The sequence below is a fragment of the Tachysurus vachellii genome, chromosome 21, assembly GCF_030014155.1.
Source record: "Tachysurus vachellii isolate PV-2020 chromosome 21, HZAU_Pvac_v1, whole genome shotgun sequence".
In the NCBI taxonomy this organism is placed as follows: domain Eukaryota; kingdom Metazoa; phylum Chordata; class Actinopteri; order Siluriformes; family Bagridae; genus Tachysurus; species Tachysurus vachellii.
In genome coordinates this window covers 12,003,164-12,010,103 of record NC_083480.1, presented here as the reverse complement: position 1 = coordinate 12,010,103, position 6,940 = coordinate 12,003,164, and the positions used below count along the sequence as shown (strand labels likewise).

General features: G+C 45.7%; 1 protein-coding gene across 3 annotated transcripts in view; it reads right to left on the bottom strand.

Annotated features, from left to right (window-relative positions):
* Positions 1-6,940, bottom strand: part of LOC132864149 (deleted in malignant brain tumors 1 protein-like) — a 20,646-nt gene extending 13,706 nt beyond the window's left edge. For 2 of the 3 annotated variants that reach the window (XM_060897414.1, XM_060897416.1), the window contains exon 1: positions 5,771-6,398. The gene's annotated coding sequence lies outside the window, so the exon portion shown is untranslated. Of the gene's footprint in view, positions 1-5,770; positions 6,399-6,491 lie in introns of those variants that run through there. The other variant, XM_060897415.1, reaches the window with a different exon arrangement.

The following is a 6,940-nucleotide window of genomic DNA, read 5'->3' as shown; positions in this document are numbered from 1 at the left end:
ATAAAGTGCAACATGTGCAACTTTCATGAGGTATTGGAAATTTACTGTGAAAAACAGCAATGTGGTGTGCAAAAACAGCAATTGCGTAAGGGTAAAAAGATGTCTATTCTGATCAAATCCAGACCCAGATCCAGATAACATAAAAGGGAAAAATTAGGGGAAAATAATAAAAAGCTAGAAACACTAGGCAAGAACAAAGCAGCTGAGATAAAACAGAAACAAGGTCACAACAACACACAAAGTACAAGCTCTCAGCAAACAACACACACAATACAACTGGTATAAAAAGGGAAGGCAATTATTGAAACACAAGGACCAGTTGTGCAGAGATGGGTCCCCCTGGTGTTCAGGCAGGGAATAGTCAGTGTCCATGACAGTACCCTCCTCAAGGCACGGCTCCCGATTTGCCAAACCCAGCCCAATGTAACTACACTTTATCTTGAAATATAATCATGCAGATACTGACAAAACCTTAATTGCACATTAATGAGTAAATCTATTTATTATCTCATGCTTCAAACGTCCTTCAAACGTCATCCATTATAAGTTATAAATAATGAACATTTTTGTTTCCCACAAGACAGTCAACCCTGTTAAATATACAGTGATGCCTCGAGATGAGTTTAATTCATTCCGTGACTTTGCTCGTATCTCAAATTGCTCGTATTGCTCGTATCTCAAATTGCTCATAACAATTTTCCCGTTTAAATGAACTGAAATCCCATTAATCCGTTCCAGCTCGCAAAATTCCACTCCAGTTGTTTTGTTTATGTGTTTTGAATATGAAAAATGTACAGTACCTGTATTTATAAATGACCAATATTGTATAAAAACATACAGTAGTAAAAGATGTTAAAAAATAAACTGGTTTTACTTTACGGAAGATGCGCACGGAGGTTGAGGGAGGAGTAAACAGGAGGAATTTTGTCTCGTACGTACACTTTCGCTTTCGTTCACTTACTCGCTACTGTACACTCTTAATGCTACTTTACACTTAAATGGAACTTAACTAAACTTCACTAAAATTAACGAAATTAAATCAAGCATCGCGTTAGTTCTGGCAGGCCACGTCGTCAAGTGTGCATCAGCTGTTAATCAGCTGTCCACGACGCGCACCAATCCGGTTACGACATCCATATTACCCGAACATTTAAATTCCCATTCATTGAGCCGCTTTCTAGCGCGTCGCTGCTGCTGCGATCTAAACTCCCTCCTCCAAACCCGACCCACCATGCCGGAACCTGTGTTCGTTGTACCAGTTTACGTCATAAATCTCCACATATTTTTCTCTCTCTCCCTCTCTCTAATTATTTACTTATTTATTTATCAATTCATTCATTTATTACTTTCCAAAAACGCATAAGCGAGCATATCTAATACTATGCATGATTAGTGGTTCTGTTATACGGGGGGTTTATTCTATTTTCGCTGCTCTCCCCGCTCTGTCCATGCATGCGCACGGACGGGCGAGTGGATTTTTGCCCAGAACAGAACCATACCGCCAACACTAACTGTGTGCATATTGTAACGTGGACGGAGTGTAAAAGTTTACCCGGAGAAAAACAAGGTGGCAAAAAAAAGGAATAAGCACTCGGGACAAACGACAGGTTATCCCGAAAAGCCTTTATAGTGATAGAAGTTAACAAAAACACTCAGTTCCCGTCACAAAAGAAAAGAAAAACAAACGAGAGTTCAAATTGGAATGCTGCATAACAAAACGTGTCTGTACACCTCCGCTTCACTCTAGCTCCCCAATGGCACATGCGCATCCACCAGTCCAAGCGCACTCGTCAACAGAACTCTCATAAAGGCACAGTAACACAAAATATCACAATATTAAAGTGGCCGTTACAGATTCCCCCGGGCACTTTAAGGCTGCCCTCAGCCGTACACAACAGAGAACAGTATTTAAACAACCACATACATGGTCATTCAAAACACGCAATACCACAGGGCATGTCACCGTAAGGCACACACAGACACACAAGGCAATGTGAACAGACCCATAGAAATACATACGTTGTAGCAAAACACTACACGTGTATGGAGAAAAACAAAAGAAAGAAGAAAAAAAATTTTTGTAGGGAATCAACCATAAACAGAACATAGGACCGTAAACAATGTAACATTGGTGAAACATTCGAGCCATGGAACATAACATATACCGTAAACATACCCCGATTCAAAACACATACAAACACAGGGCGTCAGAATAAACACCTTCACAGATCCATTCTATTAGTGTGATAAACATTCGTCCAACTGTTAGAAGACCAATCAGAGGTGATCCTCGGCACACGCCAAGGTCTCAAAGTATAGTGAGGACGGATCGGACTATCCCCCCACCCCCCCACAGGCGACACAACTGGTCGTTCAACGTTGTCCAGCTGTTGGTTAGGCAAGAGATCCACATCATCAACACGGTCAGCAAGAACAAGGCCATCAGAACCCAGTGGTTGACCACAGCTGGCCTCACACCGGAGATCAGGCACAGACACATCCTCATGCTCATCCGTAAACAATGAACGGCCAAATAAGACATCATCCGAGTCATCGGCGGCCACAGCCTCGGGTGAGGTCCAGGTACGAAAAGGCAGTAGGTTAACCACATGAAAGACCCCTGCATCTAACCCTGAATCCGCATCAACGAGTCGGTAATTCACATCCGACAGTTTGTGTGTGACGCGGTAAGGGCCCGAATATAAAGGAGCCAGCTTAGCAGAGAAGTTAGCTAGGAGAGAGCTCGCTGACAAAAGGAGACCCCCTGTCTGAGATCAGGTAAGTGGGGGCACCGTGACGTGCAAAGACATCGCACAAAAGCTTGCTGGCTGCAACCCGGGCAGTGGCTTCTGTCACCTCGCTAATCTCCACCCACTTAGAAAAATAGTCCACAAAGACCAGAATGTACGCATTGCCACCAGGAGTACGTGGCAAGGGCCCCACAAAGTCCACACCCGTATATTCCCAGGGCCTCTGAGGGCGGATGGGGATCATAAGACCAGCAGGCTTTTTCTGGCTAGGCTTCGTAAACTGGCATGTTGGGCAGGAGGCGACATACTGCTTAGCATCGGACGATAGGCCTGGCCAATAGAACCGAAGTTTCAGCCTAGCAAGCATTTTGCTCAATTCCTAAGTGTCGCGCCAACGGGTGGTCATGATAGTATTCCAGCAAACTCCTCTGCATGGCCGTAGGCGCATACAATTTGAGTCGCTTCATAGGGTGGAGGTTGCAGGACGCCTTGCTATCCACAAAGTACAAAAGTCCGTCCTGGATTTCAAACTGAGACAGCTCTCCCCCCCGTGTTCTCCACCTGGCCTTCCAACATCCTCAGTAGCTTTCCTGTATCATGATCATTGAGGGTGCGACTTGCATAAGCCACTACAACATCTCTGCCCCTGTCGTCTCTTTGCATGAGAGCAGCCCCAAGTCCCACATCACACGCATCAGTATGGACAAAGAAAGGGAGCGAAAAGTTGGGAAACACCAGGATAGGCGTAGAGGTCAGCTTAGCTTTTAGGAAGTCCATAGCTGCCTGACATTCACTGGACCAAACGAAGGGAACATCTGTCCTGGTAAGAGCAAAGAGTGGTTCTGCGTGACGAGTATACTCATGAATAAAGCGTCTGTAGTAACCTGTAAGACCCAAAAATTGTCTGACCTGTTTGGCACAAGTGGGTGGTCTGAACTCAGTCACCGCTCTAACTTTTTCCACACATGGTCGGATGCCCCCTGCCGTAACATTGTAGCCAAGAAAGGTGAGCTCGCTTCTGCAGAATTGGCACTTTGCAAGCTTAACCGACAGGCCTGCGGTTTCCAGCCTTGTAAGTACGTCCTTCAGGTCAAATGATGTGCTAGTCAAAAGTGGGTGATGCCACGACAATATCGTCTAGGTAGACGGCACAAGACTTATAAATGAGCCCAGCAAGGACAGAGTTCATCAGCCTCTGGAATGTGGCCGGAGCATTACACAATCCAAACGGCAAGACACGGAACTGGTATAACCCACAGTGAGAGATGAACGCAGTCATAGGCTTAGAGTTCTCTGACATTGCCACTTGCCAGTAGCCCCTGGCTAAGTCAATTGTGAGATGAAACCGCCCCTTGCCAAAAAGTCGAGTGATTCATCGATCCTCGGAAGAGGGTACGAGTCTTTAACCGTGAGCTTATTAAGTGCCCGATAGTCAACACAAAACCTGGGTTCTCCAGACGGTTTAGGAACAATTACGACCGGGGCGGCCCAAGGACCCGAAGCAGGTTCGATAATTCCTTCCCTCAGCATATCTTTGATTTGAGACTCAATGAGCTCCCTTTTAGCAGGAGAAGTACGGTAAGGGGCAAGGTGAACTGGCTTAGCGTTTCCAGCATCAATCTCATGTACAACAAGAGACGTGTGACCCAGATGACCATCGAACAACACTCCAAAAGACTCCAGCAGTTCAGTAAGCATGCATTTCTGATCCATGTCAATTGCAGCCTCGTTAACTTTGTCAGACAAAAGGGAAGAATCAATTTCCAAGCATGAAATATTTGAGATTTCCAACAAGTTTATACCCTCTATCTCCTCTGAATGTGGTAAAACATCACCCAGGACTACAGTCCTGGAGGGAACATGAAGAGTAACAGAGGATCTCATCAAGAAGTCCATCCCCAGGACAACCGGAGAGGAAAGATTTTCAAAAACAACAAAACGTTGATAGAAGCGCTGACCCATGAAACCCAGCGACAGCCAGATTAAACCAAGTGGGCAGCAAGGTGCACCATCTGCAAGCTGAACAGGGGGTGAAGACCAAGGTTTCATGCGTGCAAACCCCCCAGGTAAATTCGAAACCACAGCCAATCGTACTGCGGACAAGGATGCACCGGTGTCAAGAGTGGCCTCAAAAGCATGCCCATAAAGATTTACTCTCTCCCTGAAAGGAGTGTTCCAGTGTGACGTAGAAGACACATCCTCAACATGACCTAGCACCTGGTCTCTTATGGACGTAGTACGTGAGCGAGGCGTATTTACATCAGACGTTGTGATTTCTTCCCCTGTTGTGCTTCGCCGTCCTCTGGGAGGCGAACGCCGTGTCCCTCGCGTGGAACAGATTGGGCAAGTACGTGTAGTAGAACCCGGCAAAGAGCATGTAAAACAATGGACATCTTTAACTGGCGCACTTCTAGGTTGTGTCTTAGTCAAACAACCAACACTCGGACCAAGAACCATGAGCTCGTAAAAGAAGGTCCATGGCAGACGGCATGGGTGTGCCATATAGCGCGAGTCTGTATTTTTCCAGCGCATGTTTCCGAATCACATCAATTTGCTCCTGCTGAGGTGGAGGGGTTTTCAGTTTACGGAACTCGCCTAGCATGTGAGCGACAAAGGTAGGTAGGGGCTCTTCTGGCATTTGCCTACGGTCTAAGATGCCCCTCAGGATACGTTCTTGACTGTCTGAAGGTAAGTAGACAATGTTGAAGAACTCACAGAACTGAGCCCAAGAGGTTACCTGAGTACGAAGTACAGAGAACCACTTCCTTGGCTCCTTAGACAGGAAACGTGGAAGCTCAAGAAGCATTTGTGCATCAGTGAGGTCCAGAGAGGTTCTGTAACTGTTAACTGACTGAAGCCATTCCTCAGGACACAGGGAGCCATCAGCAGCAAAGACAGGTGGTTCAAGTCGTGAGTGTAACAACAATGAGGAAAGAGCATTAACTGTACTATTCAGACTGACAGTGTATGGTCTCGTAACAGCTGCCGTTTCTTCATAATAGGCATTCGATGGCACTAACCTTTCAGCCGTTGGCTGACCGCTTGCCATACCGTAAGGGGTCGAACTGGCCAATGGAGTGTGACGCGGTCCGACCGGCGTGGTACTCACATTCCCCTCTATGCACTCCAACATGCCTTTCTGCAGGTCAATCGAGTCACGGACACACCGCCGTAGGACCATCACCTCAGCCCGTAACTGTCGCACTCCAGTCTTCAAGTCGGCAACATGTGGCCGTGCCCCCACCTGTTGCGAGAGAGAGTCCTTGACTGCAGACCTGTCATCTAAATCAATCTCAAGGTCAGGGTGAGAAGCCATATTGTACACAAGCACAAGTAACCTTTAACTGGACTTAAATGGAATGGGGGGGAAAAGAGAAAAAGAAGGAAGAAAAAGAAAAAAGAAATAAATAAAAAAATACAGACTATTCAGACAATAATACAGTTCAGGAACACTGAAATACAAACAGCATAAACATGTTCACTTGATGCACCAGACAGAAAAATTCACCCCACAGTATAACACAGCGTTGCTTAATTCGGCAAGTGATAGTACATAATAAAGTCCAAACAAACAGTTCTAATATATCACCCACTGCATAGTTCCCCCCGTGTCCGAGTAACCAGAGCGACAGTCCACACGTGTACTTCGGAATAAGGAAATGCACAGTCTGAATTTGAGTTAGGAAAAAAAAAAAAAAGTTGGTGAAAAACAGAAACAATCCACGAGTTATGTTCACTCACACTTCAGGGTGTAACAAAAATACGCTCCTCGCCGATATATACGTATCCGGGCACGTCCAGGCCCAGCACCACACAGTTCAATTGGTAATGAATGTCAACAAGTGGAACAGCGACACATCGACAAGGGGCTTCGAAACAAACGCCAATATCCATTCAGGTGGTAGTAGACGACAATCGGCAGGAACCAGCAATAAGTCCAACAAGGAAATTTTAAAGATTCAGTCTTTCGGGCGCCAATTTGTAACGTGGACGGAGTGTAAAAGTTTACCCGGAGAAAAACAAGGTGGCAAAAAAGGAATAAACACTCGGGGCAAACGACAGGTTATCCCGAAAAGCCTTTATAGTGATAGAAGTTAACAAAAACACTCAGTTCCCGTCACAAAAGAAAAGAAAAACAAACGAGAGTTCAAATTGGAATGCTGCATAACAAAACGTGTCTGTACACCTCC